The sequence below is a fragment of the Triticum aestivum genome, chromosome 5B, assembly GCF_018294505.1.
Source record: "Triticum aestivum cultivar Chinese Spring chromosome 5B, IWGSC CS RefSeq v2.1, whole genome shotgun sequence".
Classification (NCBI taxonomy): Eukaryota; Viridiplantae; Streptophyta; class Magnoliopsida; order Poales; family Poaceae; genus Triticum; species Triticum aestivum.
In genome coordinates this window covers 317762104-317779785 of record NC_057807.1, presented here as the reverse complement: position 1 = coordinate 317779785, position 17682 = coordinate 317762104, and positions in this window count along the sequence as shown.

Genomic DNA, 17682 nt, shown 5'->3' with positions numbered 1-17682 from the left:
GGGTGCCGCACTCGTGAGAGTGTTCGGACTTCTCACCCCATATTCTGGGGTACTTAATCCGCTGGTGTATTGGCCGTACCAAAGTGTACGGTTATATAATGTCATAACTAAACATATTTACATAAAAAATGAATGCAATAATACACAAGAGCTATGTATTATTTATTAAAAGGCTGCTGTGATAGCAGAACGATACAAATAGTGCGATAAGCAAGATATGGGATTATTGGACATGTCCCCCTCCAGGAGCAAGCCGCGAGACTTTATGTAAGACAGGTATTTAGCTCGTTATAGAGACCACCTGGACATTCGACGTAGCTTGCTGCCTCCCTGGCTGTTGCATCGTGCGTCCAGCGATTGTACTGCCGGACAGGCCTTCCGGATAGTGGAGTCCTAGAAGTAAGAAAAAAGAAATGACAAAATTGGGAGCCCCTAGTGCGGTTGAGCCGCATTTCGGGCGTGCCGTGGTTGTGCCCCTCCCCTTATGCCCATGGTATTTCCAGAGCGTAATTATGTACGCGTGGTACTAGTTTCGCAATTTCGCGAGGGCTGTGGTTGGGGCCACACTGCTACGCTTGCTCGGAACGTGTCAGGCGGTCTTGTTGTAGGTTACTCCGGGCACGCTTGACAGTGTCCGAACGTTTAATAGGCGGACTGGAGAATTGCCTTGAGAGGCTACTTTGTACTTCCGCCGCGAGGGCCGCCGTATGCTCCTCCGTTCGGAGAGAGCGTTCGGTGTTTCCATTGACCGTAATGACTCCTCGAGGGCCTGGCATCTTGAGCTTGAGGTATGCATAGTGCGGCACCACATTGAACTTTGCAAACGCGGTTCGTCCGAGCAGGGCGTGATAGCCACTGCGGAACAGGACTATGTCGAAGATTAACTACTCGCTTCGGAAATTATCCGGGGATCCGAAGATCACTTCGATTGTAACTGAGCCTGTATAGTTGGCCTCTACACCTGGTATGACGCCTTTAAAGGTCGTCTTTGTGGGTTTAATCCTTGAGGGATCTATGCCCATTTTTCGCACTGTATCCTGATAAAGCAGGTTCAGGCTGCTGCCGTCGTCCATAAGGACTCTAGTGAGGTGAAATCCGTCAATGATTGGGTCTAGAACCAATGCGGCGAATCCGCCGTTGCGGATGCTAGTGGGGTGGTCCCTTCGATCAAAAGTGATCGGGCAGGAGGACCACAGGTTGAACTTTGGGGCGACTGGCTCCAACGCATATACGTCCATGAGTGCATGCTTCCGCTCTCTTTTGGGGATGTGGGTTGCGTATATCATGTTCACCATCCGCACTTGTGGGGGAAAGCCCTTCTGTCCCCTATTGTTCGGCGGCCGGGGCTCCTCCTCGTCATCGCTGTGCAGCCCCTTGTCTCTGTTATCGGCACTTAACTTGCCTTCCTGCTTGAACACCCAACAATCCCTGTTGGTGTGATTAGCTAGTATTTCGGGGGTGCCGTGTATCTGGCACGAGCGATCGAGTATTCGGTCCAAACTGGACGGGCCTGGAGTATTTCTTTTGAATGGCTTTTTCCGCTGACCGGGTTTAGAGCCTCTGAATCCGGTATTAACTGCCGTATCCTCAGCAATGTCGCTGTTAATGCAGCGCTTGTGCTTGTGGCGACGCGACCTGCCATTGTTATCCTTGGTATCCGAATTACCAGGGCTCTTGGTCATGTTATTACTACGAGCTAGCCAGCTGTCTTCTCTCGTGCAAAAGCGGGTCATGAGTGTTGTGAGGGCTGCCATGGATTTCGGCTTTTCCTGTCCTAGGTGCTGGGCAAGCCATTCGTCACGGATTTTATGTTTGAAGGCTGCGAGGGCCTCTGCGTCCGGACAGTCGACTATTTGATTTTTCTTGGTTAGGAACCGTGTCCAGAATTGTCTGGCCGATTCCTCTGGCTGCTGAATTATGTGGCTTAGGTCATCGACGTCAAGTGGTCACACATAGGTGCCCTGGAAATTGTCGAGGAATGCGGCTTCCAGGTCCTCCCAGCAACCAATTGACTCTGCAGGCAAGCTGTTAAGCCAATGCCAAGCTGGTCCTTTAAGCTTGAGTGGGAGGTATTTGATAGCGTGTAGATCATCACCGCGGGCCATGTGGATATGAAGGAGATAATCCTCGATCCATACCGCAGGATCTGTTGTGCCATCGTATGATTCGATGTTTACGGGTTTAAAACCCTCGGGGATTTGATGATCCATTACTTCATCTGTGAAGCATAGTGGGTGTGCGACGCCTCTGTACTGGGCTATATCACGACGTTGCTCAAATGAGCTTTGTCTGCTGTGTTCAGCCTGGCCGTATTTGCCATATCCGGCATGACGGTGACCGTCACATGTCGTGGGGCGCCCACGTGATCCATAGATCGATCTTGTTTGCCTTGCCTTGTCCTCCAATATGTCTCGCAGGTCTGGCGCATTTCCCCGTGCCTTGGTATTTTTTGAGCGACGCCGGGGTGCGGCTTGAGTGGATGGCCGAGAGGCCTCTCTGTCGTGGCCACGAGGTGGCCGGTCGGCCTCGTCGTGCGCTAGTTATGTAGGTTTAGATGCTTCCTCCTCTAATCGGGGTAGCAGCCTACACTTTGGGTAGCTCTTGGAGGGGCGTTCGAGTTCGTACTCTTCGGCCGCAAGGACTTCAGTACATCTGTTGGCTAGCAAGTCTTGGTCAGCTCTAAGCTGCTGCTGTTTTTTCTTGAGGCTGCTCGCCGTGGCCAGAAGCCTACGTTTGAAATGCTCTTGTTCGATAGGATCCTCAGGCACGACAAATTCGTTGTCGTCGAGGCTTGCCTCGTCTTCTGAGGGAGGCATGTAATTATCGTCCTCTACCTCTCTGTCTGCCGCTCTCTCATGAGGGATGGCTTCTCCATCCTCCTGTGTTGAATCCTGCTGGAGGGGGTTGTCTTCGGCACTGTCCGGGGTGTTATTATCTCCCGTGCCGGAATCGCCATTTCTTACTTTGGCGGGATTTAGAGCGGCACCGCGGATGCCGGCGCTTAGGCTGCTTCTTGGAGGGGTCATCCTCCGTTGTTCCATCGCCATTCCCTTCTTTTGGGGTGTCCACCATGTCACATCCATAGTCTGGTATGACCTAGACTAGCTAGTAATGTGTGCATCATGTTTAACTTTCAAATGAATTTGAAATGGGGGCTGTTCAAACCCTAGCACCTAATGAATTCTACTAGGTTCAACTAAAAAAATATTTTCAATAAACCCAAAATGCTCCTTAGAAAAGTTCATGATTTTTGTTAAAGGTGAAAACCTCTGCCAAAAATGATGCACATATTTCTAGGCCATTCTGGATTTTTGAATTAAATCTTATTGTATTTGACTTTGGGCATTTAAATTCTATAAATAATTTAAATGTTCAAATAATATTGGAACTATTTTTGGGCCACTGAAATAATTCAGCAAGTGTCCATGAATATTTTCAGGATTTTAGGAAATGCCTTGGTATTTTTCCTAAGCTCAAAACAGAGGCAAATAATTAGAAAAGAAAAACAAAATAGAGAAACCAGAGAGAGAGAGAGAGAACTTACCTGGCGCTCACCTGGCAGCCCAGCTGGCCCAGCACTGTAGCTAGGCCCAGCCCACCCCACCGCGCGTCGTCTTCCTCGCGCCTACTGGCGTTGCGCGTGGCGCGCGCACAGCCGAGCCGCGGCCACCTCCTGCTAGCCACGCGCTGCTCCCCCTTGCCTTGGACGACACCACGCCACCCCGCAGAACCCCCTCGACCCCCTCACTCTCTGGTCCTCTCTCCCCCTCGCCTTCCTCTCGCCCTCTCCACCATGGCCGAGACGCCCGCGAGCTCGCTGCTGCCATAGTCGCGGCCACCGTCCATCCCGTGCCTCCCCGATGGGTCCAGAAGAACCGCCATAGCCTTCTACGTCATCTACACCAACCCATTCGACCGCGGGAGCCCTACATCGCCGCCACGAGTCGTCTTCCCTGAGCACGGCCGCCGGACTCCATCGACGGATTCGTCGCCTTCCGGTCGTCCCCGAGCCAGCTGAGCCTGTCGTCGACCTCCCAGTGAGCTCTGCTACATTTCTCCTCTGTTTCCCGCATCTTTCCCGTCCTCTAGCCGTCGCGTTCATCTAGACCGAGAACCACCGCCGCCCGAGCTTGTCGCCGGCGTAGCTCCGGCGACCATTTGTCACGCCAGTGCGTCCAAACGCTTCACAACAACATGTAGAGCCTAGCGGGAGCTTCAGTTCGTCCTTTTGCACGCCGTAGCCCCGACCCCGAGCGTGCCCAAACTCCGGCCGCCGCGGAAGTGCTCGCCGCCGTTAACTCCGGCCACCCCAGCACCAAACACCGCCACCGTTGGATGCGCCACATCGCCAGCTACTCGTAGCGCCCACCCGCGCATCAAACTGTGGCCGGAGCAGCGTTTCCGACGCTCTCCGTCGTCTCGGCCTCGCCGGCGACTCGACGCCGGCAGGTTTGACCTACTAACCATTGACTGGGTGGGCCCAGTTTGACCCCCTGGGTCACTGACATGTGGGCCACCCTTGTTAATTTTAGTTAGGTTAGTTTAGCTCTAATTAACCTAGATTAGTGACTAACCTAAAACTAACTAACTCTGTTTAGTTAGTCAACTAACCACTAACACATGGGACCCACAGGTCAGGTTTGACCTGGACCTGGCGTGTTGACTCTGCTAACGTCACCCCGACGTCATGCTGACGCAATTAACAATTTTCTGGATTTAAAATAAATCCAGGAAATTCCAGAAATGTCCTAAACTTCTAAAAATCATAGAAAATCAACCGTAGCTCAGAATGAAATAATTATATATGAAAAATGATCAGAAAAATCCAATCTATCCATCTGTACCATTTTCATGCATGTTAGAACAACTTATAGCTGCTGTTTAGCACAAATCATATCAATGACATTTGAATTTCACGTATGGAGTTTGGTTTTGAACTTAGGGTTCAAACTAACCCCATTTAACTTGTTGCTAGCTGCATTAGCTCCACCACATCATATTGCCATGTCACATTCATGCATCATATTGTGCATTGCATTGATTGTGTTCTTCCTTGTTTGCCGGTATTTGTCCCCTCTCGATAGACGTGATACCGACGATGAGATCGATGACACCGATGAAGAACTATTTCTATCTTCAGAAGTGCCAGGCAAGCAAAACCCCCTTGTTCATTCCGATACAATCCTACTCTCTCGCTCCTGCTCTCTTTTACTACATTAGGACAACACCGATTCATCTGTTACTTGCTGCGGTAGCTGAACCCCTTTATCCTTTGCATGACCTGTCATTGCCACAGTAAATAGATGAAACCTACTAGCATGAGTAGGAGTTGTTTGAGCCCTGTTGTGCCTACCCATTCATGCTTGTTTGTCATGCCTGCTACTGCTTAGAGTTGAGTCAGGTCTGATTCATCGGGGATGAATCAGAGGTGTGTGAACATGTCCTACCGTTGAGAGCTAAGTGTGTGAACACGATTTGGTAAAGGTAGCGGTGAGAGGCCATGTAGGAGTACATGGTGGGTTGTCTCATTGCAGCCGTCCTCAGGAACTGAGTTCTGTGTTTGTGATCCATGACCAGCTACTACCACACATTGGGTTCCGGTAACTCGACCCCTCTCGACTTATTAATCAACATGATCTCTATCCAGGAGTTGCAACTAGTTTCTGGTGTTTGTAGGTAGTGTTAGTAGTCTACCAAGTGGCACCCGGTACAGGTCGGCTTGGGACAGACTAGGCACAGTGGCCTGGTGTACCAAGTAGCACCCGGATGGTGGGATTGGGAACCCTGCACACATCGTTTGGGGCCGTGAGCGACTGTCACAGCCCTAGAATATTGTTTGTAAATATTTGCATCTTCATCCAGGCATCATATTTAAATTTCTGAAACATGAGTTGAGGATTGTTGAAGCCTCGAAACTTTAATTAAAAGCAGGGCAAAAGAACCCTGGAAATTGCATTCAGTGTTTCCAAAATGGCCTTAAATAAAGTTGGTTATATTTGGCAAGGGTTTTTGCACCAAACCAAAAATAATGAGCATTTTTGAGGAATATTTTGGGCACTGAATTTAAATCATTATCTTATTTGCATTTGGAATTATATTCATATAATTAGAATATAATTTCAAATATCCCTAAAACATTTTATGTGCTTTTGGAAAAGTCCATTAAGCAACATAAATATATTCAGAGGAATTTTGACACTGTTTGGAATTGTTCTAAATTCAAACAGTGGCAAAACAAATTGAAAAAAATAAAATAAAACAGAACAGAAATAAAACAGAGCACCTCACCTGGACTCACCTGTCGCGGCCCAGCTGGCCAGCCCATCTGGCCGGCCCAGCCCAGCGCCCCCCCTGTCGTCTTCTTCCCCTCGCCCCAAAGCTGCTGCTGTCACCGTGAGAAAGCGCCGCGCACGCACGCTCCACCTCCTGTTTCGCGATGGAGGCTCAACCTCCTCCCTGTCCCCGCACCTGGAGACGCCTCGACCCCCTCCATTCTCCCCCCTCTTTCCTGGCTCTCCCCCTCGCTTGCCGCAGCCATGGCCGAACGCCACCATCGCCACCGACGCCGTTCGCCGCGGCCGCAGCCACCGCCCCGCCTCGCCGATGCTCCGGAAAGCTCCGCCTCGTCTCCCTCTTCATCCTCACCCAGACGAAAGGCGCCGGAAGCCCCCGGATGCCGCTAGCTCCGCCGTTCCCCTCCTCGGCCACCGAGGATCGCCCTCGTCAAATTCGTCGCCGTTCGGCCTTCCCCGAGCTTGCCATCCACCTTTACAGGATCCACGTGAGCTCCACTCCATTTCCCCTCCTTCGTTTTGCTCGTTCCCGTGCCGTAGCACCCCCACCCACATTCCCGAGCACCGCCGTCTGCCATGGCCGCGTAGCTCTCCTGACCTGAGCCCCTCTGCTCGAACCCGTGGCACCAGCGTGCTTCTGGTGGCCCGCGGATGCCATCTGGACCATCAGCTCCTCCCCTAGCGCGCCGCAGCCCCAACCCCGCACATGGCCGAACTCCGGCCGCCATCTTGGAGCTCGTCGTCGTTGGCTCCAGCCACGATAGACCCGGCCTCCACCACCACTAGATGCGCGCGAGTGAGGGCCTCCTCCCTGTGCCCTTCTCTTGCCCAGCCGCCGTCTGTAGCGCAGCCCCGGCGAACATCCGCCGCGTTTCGGGTCGCCGCCGGCCGAACTCCGGTGGCCAGTGACGTGGCGCTGTCATTAGCCACTAATGACGCACTAACCAACCCCTAGGCCACTGACTGTGGGCCCCACCCCTGGTCAAACCCCAGTCAGCGCTGGGTTTGACCGGGATTAGGTCCTGTGTCACTGACGTGTGGACCCCGCACGTCAGGTTTGACCTGGACCTGGCCGTTGACTCGCTGACGTCATGCTGGCGTCAGGCTGACGCAGCTAAATCATTTTCTGGATTTTTAATTAAATATTCAGGAAATTTCAGAAAATGATTAAAACTTCAATAAATCATAGAAATTCAACCGTAACTCCAAATTAAATAATTTATATATGAAAAATTATCAGAACAATTCAAGGAATCCATCTGTACCATTTTCATGCATGTTAGAACAACTTATAGCTGCTGTTTAGCACAAATCATTTAAATGGCATTTGAATAATCACATATGGAGTTTGAATTTGAATCTTGTATTCAAACCAACTTCATTTAATCTGTTGCTAGTTGCATTAGCCCAAAACACATTCATATTGCCATGTCATAGCATGCATCATATTGTGCATTGCATTGATCGTGTTTCTTCTGTGTTTGCCGGTGTTGTTCCCCCTCGATAGACGTGTACCGGCGATGTGATCGATGACACCGATGAAGAACTATATTATCTTCAGAAGTGCCAGGCAAGCAAAACCCCCTTGTTCATTCCGATAAAATCCCACTCTCTCGCTCCTGCTCTCTTTTACTGCATTAGGACAACAACGACATATTTGTTACTTGCTGCGGTAGCTGAACCCCTTTATCCTTTGCATGACCTGTCATTGCCACAGTAAATAGATGAAACCCACTAGCATGAGTCGGAGTTGTTTGAGCCCTGTTGTGCCTACTCATTCATGCTTGTTTGTCATGCCTGCTACTTCTTAGAGTTGAGTCAGGTCTGATTCATCGGGGATGAATCAGAGGTGTGTGAACATGTCCTACTGTGTGTGAGCTAAGTGTGTGAACACGATTTGGTAAAGGTAGCGGTGAGAGGCCATGTAGGAGTACATGGTGGGTTGTCTCATTGCAGCCGTCCTCAGGAACTGAGTTCTGTGTTTGTGATCCATGATTCAGCTACTACCACGCATTGGGCCCGAAACCAATGGACCCTCTCGGCTTCTTAATCACCCTTATCCTCTGTCCAGGAGTTGCAAGTAGTTTCTGGTGTTTGTAGTATGCTGGAGGCCGTGCGCAGCGCTGACCGTAGGGGTGGGCTGTGATGCGGTAGGCACGTGGCACGGTGTACCGGGCGCCCGTTTGGTGTCTCGGGAACCCTGTTCACATCGTTTGGGGCTGTGAGCGAAACTCCGGCCGGATCTCCTCATGGATGGAACCCGAATAGGCGATAAACCTGGACTAGAGACTTGAGTGTTTAGGCAGGCCGTGGCCGACACCCACGTTGGGCTTCCGCTTGAAGGTTGCCGAGTACATGTCGTGTAAACGGCGGTAAGTGGTGAGAGCGTGTGTGAAGAAGTACACCCCTGCAGGGTTAACATCATCTATTCGAATAGCCGTGTCCGCGGAAAAGGACTTCTGGGTTGCTTATATCAGTTCATAGACAAGTGAAAGTGGATACTCTAAAATACGCAAGATAAGCGTGAGTGCTATGGATGGCGTTCTCGTAGGGAGACGGGAGCGGATCCATAGTGGTGTATTGATATGGTGAATATGTGGACTCGTGTGCGCCACCTCAAAAGAGTTACTTGCAGTCGTAGTTCAGGTTAGCCACCGAGTCAAAGCTGGCTTGCTGCAGTTAAACCCCACCATCCCCTTTGTTGATAATGATGCATATGTAGTTAGTTCTGATGTAAGTCTTGCTGGGTACATTTGTACTCACGTTTGCCTATTTTATGTTTTTGCAGAGAGACTTCGGTCTCGCTAGTAGTTCCGCGTGGACTTCGACGTTTAGCTTGTTACCTCAGCTACGATCTTGTGCCCTCGGCAGGATCTGGTAGATAGTCAGGCTTCTCAGCCTTTTTCATTTATAGATGTCTGTACTCAGACATGTTAGCTTCCGCTTGTGCTTTGACTTGTATGCTCTGATTGTTGGGTCATGAGACCCATGTTTGTAATATCTCGCTCCTCGGAGCCTATTGAATAAATTACTTGAGTCGTAGAGTCATGTTGTGATGCCATGTTGTATTTGCACATATCGAGCATATTGTGTGTATGTTATTGAAATGCTTGGTATGTGTGGGATCTGACCATCTAGTTGTTTATCTTTAGTAGCCTCTCTTACCGGGAAATGTCTCCTAGTGTTTCCACCGAGCCATGGTAGCTTGCTACTGCTCCGGAACACTTAGGCTGGCCGGCATGTGTCCTTCTTCGTTCCTGTGTCTGTCCCTTCGGGGAAATGTCACGCGATGAATACCGGAGTCCTGTTAGCCCGCTACAGCCCGGTTCACCGGAGTCCTGCTAGCCCAGTGCTACAGCCTGGATTCACTCGCTGATGCCCGACACGTTCGATGCTGGGTCATGGATGCCTGTCCCTGTAAGTCTGTGCCACTTTGGGTTTACGACTAGCCATGTCAGCCCGGGTCCTTTGTCATATGGATGCTAGCGACACTATCATATACGTGAGCCAAAAGGCGCAAACGGTCCCGGGCCAGGTAAGGTGGCACCCGTGGGAATACCATGCGTGAGGCCGCAAAGTGATATGATGTGTTACATGCTAGATCGGTGTGACTTAGGGTCGGGGTCCTGACAGCGTTGGTATCAGAGCTTGACTGCCTGTAGGATTACCAAGCCAAACTGGTCGAAGTTGAGTCTGGGAAATCTCTAGTTATATAAGGGGATTGATTGTGGGATGGAACGTAAGGCTCTTTTACTCCTTATACCTTATGCCCTTCTGATCTGAGTCATCTTATCTTTCCTACGGGGATTAAGAACTAGGCTATCTCTTCTTGCTATTAGGATCACGTGTTACTAATCAGTAGACTTATAAGATTGTTGGATTTAAGCCTCAGTTCAGTTTCTACCTCTGTATGTTAATTATTGATCTCGAAACCTTGATATTGTGCTTCTGAGTGGTTATGCCACCATTTTTGTGAATATCTCAAATCTTTTCTGAGCATTTACAGCTGTTATGCTGTCCGAGTCATCCCAGGTTTCTAAATAGTCTGATGCATTTGCAAAATCCTTTCCCTCTGGTTTCGATGTTCCTTTATGCCAGCTCAATCACACTAATTGTTGAGTTGAGGTACTCTACTGCCTCGACCTTTATGTTGGAGTTATTGTTATGACCCTAGGTGTCTCAGGGGATCATCTAGTAGTCTAGCCATGATCTGTGTTCCCAGTGTGATGCTTCTGGCCTTTATTTCGAAAGCATCCCGTGATGCTACTTAGTAGTAGGTATTCTGTTCCTGGGTTCTTGAACCCGAGATTCACTCTACCTACTTCATGTTGATAGGGTTTGCTAGTTCCTTTAGGATATTAGTAACTTTTGCATTAGTCCTCGAGGTCCATGGTATTTTCCTTCTTCCAAATACCATGAACCATTCAGGCAGAAGTTATTGGATCAAAAGATCACAATTAGAGTACTCTTGAGGAGTTCTCCATTCATAAATCGTGACTCCGCCATTCCTACCTCTCTGCATGGGTTATCCGGAAGAAACATGTTGAACTTGGCTCGACATACTAATCTATGCATCCACAACTCAGAAAGTTATATGTTCCTTTGAGTTGTCCCTCTTAGTTGTCTTCTGACCCTCGTCTATCATTGATAGTCAAGAGTATGCGTGCGTTCATTCATCGATGCCTATTACTCTTGTGGTCCGTCAAGCCATTCTATTCCAGAATGACTAGGAGAAACAAACTCCAGTACCTCTTCCATATCCAGGATTGGGTCAAAGAAGTCGTACTCCGCAGATCAAAATGCCAATCCAGCTTTTGCTCTGTTCTACCTTGGAGTATTACCATCTTTTATATCGGGATTGTTATAGGAATTTCACACCATCCTATGAACTCTTGGTACAGTGATACTTCTTGCCATCATTGTTCATTCCTCGGTTCCTGTGTTATTGTAACCGGAATGTCGACAAGTGAATCGTGATGTGTGAAATCAATACTCCTATCAACCTTGTTGCTTGGTAGTTAAATGGACCACAACCTCATTCTTAGCGTGCTGATTATTGAGTCATCATTCTAAGATTGATCGTGCTACCTAGTCCTTATTTCGGTGCACCCTTCGATTGATGAGTTAGGATCTTGTCAAGTCCTCACTCATTTGATCATATCGTCTTGCCTCAAAAGCGAGATTGTTCTCGAGCTTAGTAACATACCGGTGGTTCGTGATTTTCCGAATATCTTCTCGGAAGTATTACCAGGTTGTCCCTTGACTGTTATGTTGAGCTCGTGATCAAGTTGGTTTCTTGTGAACCACCTTCTCTCCAAGAATCGGTGTTAGATATCCCTGAGCTAGTTGGTTAAGCTAGACAACAACTTGGAGAGTTGGAAGACAAAAGCTTGCCTGACTTAGTTCGTTCCAAAGGGATATTCTTGTGTAGTGTGTGTTGAAGAAAGATGATATCTTCATCGATTGGTCCCTGTGATCAGTTGTTGGACCTATTGTCTTATCAATCCTTTGATTTGAGTGTGGGCCATCGTCAAGTCAAATCAGTACCAACGATGCTCGTAATGTTGTCTTACTCGTGGTTGATCCCTCGAGCATACACCATTATATCTTTTGGGTCTGACCAATGCTATCACTTGTTCACATAATTATGGAATTCCATTTACATGGAAATCTCGATGAGTTGTTGTTGAGCCCATCAGCAGCATTTTGTCTCTCCCATGAGTCATGTTGAACATCAACCTAGTGTTGGAAACTTGTGTAAGCATTTCTTCGTGTTTCGTTCATGAAGCATATGTTTGGATGAAGGTAGTGACTTCCTTTAATTCATGTGCATCTGATGCAAGTTGCCGCCGTGGATTCGAGAAAGTCAATGTTGCTTTCTTTGGAATCATTCCAAATCAGTCATGCACACGTGCGAAGAATTCTGTGGTTTGAAGACTTGCAACCTTCAATCTATATGTATCCCTAGCACACCAAGCCACTGATTGATTTGTTCAAGGAGAAGGAGTTTCTTCATAAGAGCTAATCCGGACTTATGTAAGGACTTCGATACCCTCGTTGATGGTTCCCCCTCCTGAACTCGGTAGTGTTTTATTATAAGACTACTTTGTGGTCATGCTTGTCTTGGACAACGTGTTCACATGTTTGTAGCAGAACCAGCTCATGTTTTGGAGTTTGCTATCGTAGTTCATTTCCCGAGAATCTCGCAACGTTATCTCGTCGAATTGTGTTGCAAACTTTCATTTATCTTCCTAGGCTCGATGAGTCTGGAATATCCTGACACCAACCAGATCTGAATCTCAGGCAGATATGATGGTTTGGAACATTTCCCAAGAACTATAATATTGGTCCCTCGATAACTGATAAAGTGGATGTTGTGGCCAATACACCCAGCCGGAAGACCTGTTATTATAATATCTTGATTGAGGAAGTTGGCCACCTCCCCATAGGGATTTCGTAGGATTTACTCCCTAGTTGCCCCTATGGATTTCTGTGTTCCGAAGTCCGACCTTTTTACTTGATGTTCTAGATATCAAACCATATCTATGAATGGGTTACGCTAGCACATCAAGGAGAACATTAGAAGCGGAGTGCTAAATGTCTCTCGGTCGATCATCCAGATTTCGTCCCCTCGGCCTCGCTAAGGTGAAATCTGAGAAAGTGTTATTTTCCTTTGCATCTGCATCGTCCGTCACCATTCATCATGGTAGCAAGTTGTGTTGCCAGGATCCTTGACACGGATATTGGTAAAACCTTGATGCTTGTGGAAATGCTCAAGTTCTTGAGAGCACGCACAAGCGCTACGTGTTATCATGGGCTCTAACTCGGATTCCTCTCAGTTTCCTCGGTTATGCTATAACTTCTCAAACAGTGAATTCACTCTTTATTGTTGGGTTCTTCCCCCAGTTACCAGAATCATTCCCAGCATTTGCATTTTGTTCCCAGCTTGCACCGCCAATGTGCCATTCTACCATGGGTCTCTTCCATTTCCGATGGTAAGCAAATTCATCCATTACGTTGTCTTCAACAAGGTAATCCACATCATCCAATTCCGAGTATGCCATTCTACCGACCCCCTCCAAACGATCGGTTGAGAACTGCCTTAGGTTGGTTTAAAGAGTTTCAATGATCTTTGAATCAAAGGTAATTCTTTTTGCCACTTAAGGGGATATATCTACGAGTCACCATCCTTAAGGTGCATCGTTATGGTATCATGGAAACTCAACTCCTCGCTACGTTGACAACCATTCACCACCCTCTTAGGTGTGGAATTGTGGTCTACCTAGTGAACCTTCGTCATCTGCTTCACTCCATTCCTATGGATGTGTGCTTCGCCTCTCAGCTCGAGAGATGTTGCTATGTCTCATTCCGTGAGTTAATCCTGAGTTGTTCGACCTTCGAGAAGAACCATTCTTTTAGGGTCTTTCCTTTCCTCTCGTTGTCATGTTAGTTGGAGTTCTCAGAGCAAGACGTCGAGACAAAGATGAGGATCAAATCAACATCCTTGAGAAGAACAGTTGGATCGTGAAGATCGTGTTAGCTTTGTGTCCCCTCTGTCTTCTTACCTCACGTCTTGAATCTCGGGACGAGATTTTTGTTTAGTGGGGGTGAGTTGTCACAGCCCTAGAATATTGTTTGTAAATAGTTGCATCTTCATCCAGGCATCATATTTAAATTTCTGAAACATGAGTTGAGGATTGTTGAAGCCTCGAAACTTTAATTAAAAGCAGGGCAAAAGAACCCTGGAAATTGCATTCAGTGTTTCCAAAATGGCCTTAAATAATGTTGGTTATATTTGGCAAGGGTTTTTGCATCAAACCAAAAATAATGAGCATTTTTGAGGAATATTTTGGGCACTGAATTTAAATCATTATCTTATTTGCATTTGGAATTATATTCATATAATTAGAATATAATTTCAAATATCCCTGAAACATTTTATGTGCTTTTGGAAAAGTCCATTAAGCAACATAAATATATTCAGAGGAATTTTGACACTGGTTTGGAATTGTTCTAAATTCAAACAGTGGCAAAACAAATTGAAAAAAATAAAATAAAACAGAACAGAAAAAAACAGAACAGAAATAAAACAGAGCACCTCACCTGGACTCACCTGTCGCAGCCCAGCTGGCCAGCCCATCTGGCCGGCCCATCCCAGCGCCCCCCCTGTCGTCTTCTTCCCCTCGCCCCAAAGCTGCTGCTGTCGCCGTGAGAAAGCGCCGCGCACGCACGCTCCACCTCCTGCTTCGCGCTGGAGGCTCAACCTCCTCCCTGTCCCCGCGCCTGGAGACGCCTCGACCCCCTCCATTCTCCCCCCCTCTTTCCTGGCTCTCCCCCTCGCTTGCCGCAGCCATGGACGAACGCCACCATCGCCACCGACGCCGTTCGCCGCGGCCGTAGCCACCGCCCCGCCTCGCCGACGCTCCGGAAAGCTCCGCCTCGTCTCCCTCTTCATCCTCAACCAGACGAAAGGCGCCGGAAGCCCCTGGATGCCGCTAGCTCCGCCGTTCCCCTCCTCGGCCACCGAGGATCGCCGTCGTCAAATTCGTCGCCGTTCGGCCTTCCCCGAGCTCGCCGTCCACCTCTACGGGATCCACGTGAGCTCCACTCCGTTTCCCCTCCTTCGTTTTGCTCGTTCCCGTGCCGTAGCACCCCCGCCCACATTCCCGAGCACCGCCGTCCGCCATGGCCGCGTAGCTCTCCTGACCTGAGCCCCTCTGCTCGAACTCGTGGCACCAGCGTGCTTCTGGTGGCCCGCGGATGCCATCTGGACCATCAGCTCCTCCCCTAGCGCGCCGCAGCCCCAACCCCGCACATGGCCGAACTCCGGCCGCCGTCTTGGAGCTCGCCGTCGTTGGCTCCGGCCACGATAGACCCGGCCTCCACCACCACTAGATGCGCGCGAGTGAGGGCCTCCTCCCTGTGCCCTTCTCTTGCCCAGCCGCCGTCTGTAGCGCAGCCCCGGCGAACATCCGCCGCGTTTCGGGTCACCGCCGGCCGAACTCCGGTGGCCAGTGATGTGGCGCTGTCATTAGCCACTAATGACGCACTAACCAACCCCCTAGGCCACTGACTGTGGGCCCCACCCCTGGTCAAACCCCAGTCAGCGCTGGGTTTGACCGGGATTAGGTCCTGTGTCACTGACGTGTGGACCCCGCACATCAGGTTTGACCTGGACCTGGCCGTTGACTCGCTGACGTCATGCTGGCGTCAGGCTGACGCAGCTAAATCATTTTCTGGATTTTAATTAATATTCAGGAAATTCCAGAAAATTGATTAAACTTCTAAAAATCATAGAAATTCAACCGTAACTCCAAATTAAATAATTTATATATGAAAAATTATCAGAAAATTCAAGGAATCCATCTGTACCATTTTCATGCATGTTAGAACAACTTATAGCTGCTGTTTAGCACAAATCAATTAAATGGCATTTGAATAATCACATATGGAGTTTGAATTTGAATCTTGTATTCAAACCAACTTCATTTAATCATGTTGCTAGTTGCATTAGCCCAAAACACATTCATATTGCCATGTCATGAGCATGCATCATATTGTGCATTGCATTGATTGTGTTCTTCTTGTTTGCCGGTATTTGTTCCCCTCTCGATAGACGTGTACCGACGATGTGATCGTTGACACTGATGAAGACTCAATGTTATCTTCAGAAGTGCCAGGCAAGCAAAACCCCCTTGTTCATTCCGATAAAATCCCACTCTCTCGCTCCTGCTCTCTTTTACTGCATTAGGACAACAACGATTCATCTGTTACTTGCTGCGGTAGCTGAACCCCTTTATCCTTTGCATGACCTGTCATTGCCACAGTAAATAGATGAAACCCACTAGCATGAGTAGGAGTTGTTTGAGCCCTGTTGTGCCTACTCATTCATGCTTGTTTGTCATGCCTGCTACTGCTTAGAGTTGAGTCAGGTCTGATTCATCGGGGATGAATCAGAGGTGTGTGAACATGTCCTACTGTGTGTGAGCTAAGTGTGTGAACACGATTTGGTAAAGGTAGCGGTGAGAGGCCATGTAGGAGTACATGGTGGGTTGTCTCATTGCAGCCGTCCTCAGGAACTGAGTTCTGTGTTTGTGATCCATGATTCAGCTACTACCACGCATTGGGCCCGAAACCAATGGACCCTCTCGGCTTCTTAATCACCCTTGTCCTCTGTCCAGGAGTTGCAAGTAGTTTCTGGTGTTTGTAGTATGCTGGAGGCCGTGCGCAGCGCTGACCGTAGGGGTGGGCTGTGATGCGGTAGGCACGTGGCACGGTGTACCGGGCGCCCGTTTGGTGTCTCGGGAACCCTGTTCACATCGTTTGGGGCTGTGAGCGAAACTCCGGCCGGATCTCCTCATGGATGGAACCCGAATAGGCGATAAACCTGGACTAGAGACTTGAGTGTTTAGGCAGGCCGTGGCCGACACCCACGTTGGGCTTCCGCTTGAAGGTTGCCGAGTACATGTCGTGTAAACGGCGGTAAGTGGTGAGAGCGTGTGTGAAGAAGTACACCCCTGCAGGGTTAACATCATCTATTCGAATAGCCGTGTCCGCGGAAAAGGACTTCTGGGTTGCTTATATCAGTTCATAGACAAGTGAAAGTGGATACTCTAAAATACGCAAGATAAGCGTGAGTGCTATGGATGGCGTTCTCGTAGGGAGACGGGAGCGGATCCATAGTGGTGTATTGATATGGTGAATATGTGGACTCGTGTGCGCCACCTCAAAAGAGTTACTTGCAGTCGTAGTTCAGGTTAGCCACCGAGTCAAAGCTGGCTTGCTGCAGTTAAACCCCACCATCCCCTTTGTTGATAATGATGCATATGTAGTTAGTTCTGATGTAAGTCTTGCTGGGTACATTTGTACTCACGTTTGCCTATTTTATGTTTTTGCAGAGAGACTTCGGTCTCGCTAGTAGTTCCGCGTGGACTTCGACGTTTAGCTTGTTACCTCAGCTACGATCTTGTGCCCTCGGCAGGATCTGGTAGATAGTCAGGCTTCTCAGCCTTTTTCATTTATAGATGTCTGTACTCAGACATGTTAAGCTTCCGCTTGTGCTTTGACTTGTATGCTCTGATTGTTGGGTCATGAGACCCATGTTTGTAATATCTCGCTCCTCGGAGCCTATTGAATAAATTACTTGAGTCGTAGAGTCATGTTGTGATGCCATGTTGTATTTGCACATATCGAGCATATTGTGTGTATGTTATTGAAATGCTTGGTATGTGTGGGATCTGACCATCTAGTTGTTTATCTTTAGTAGCCTCTCTTACCGGGAAATGTCTCCTAGTGTTTCCACCGAGCCATGGTAGCTTGCTACTGCTCCGGAACACTTAGGCTGGCCGGCATGTGTCCTTCTTCGTTCTTGTGTCTGTCCCTTCGGGGA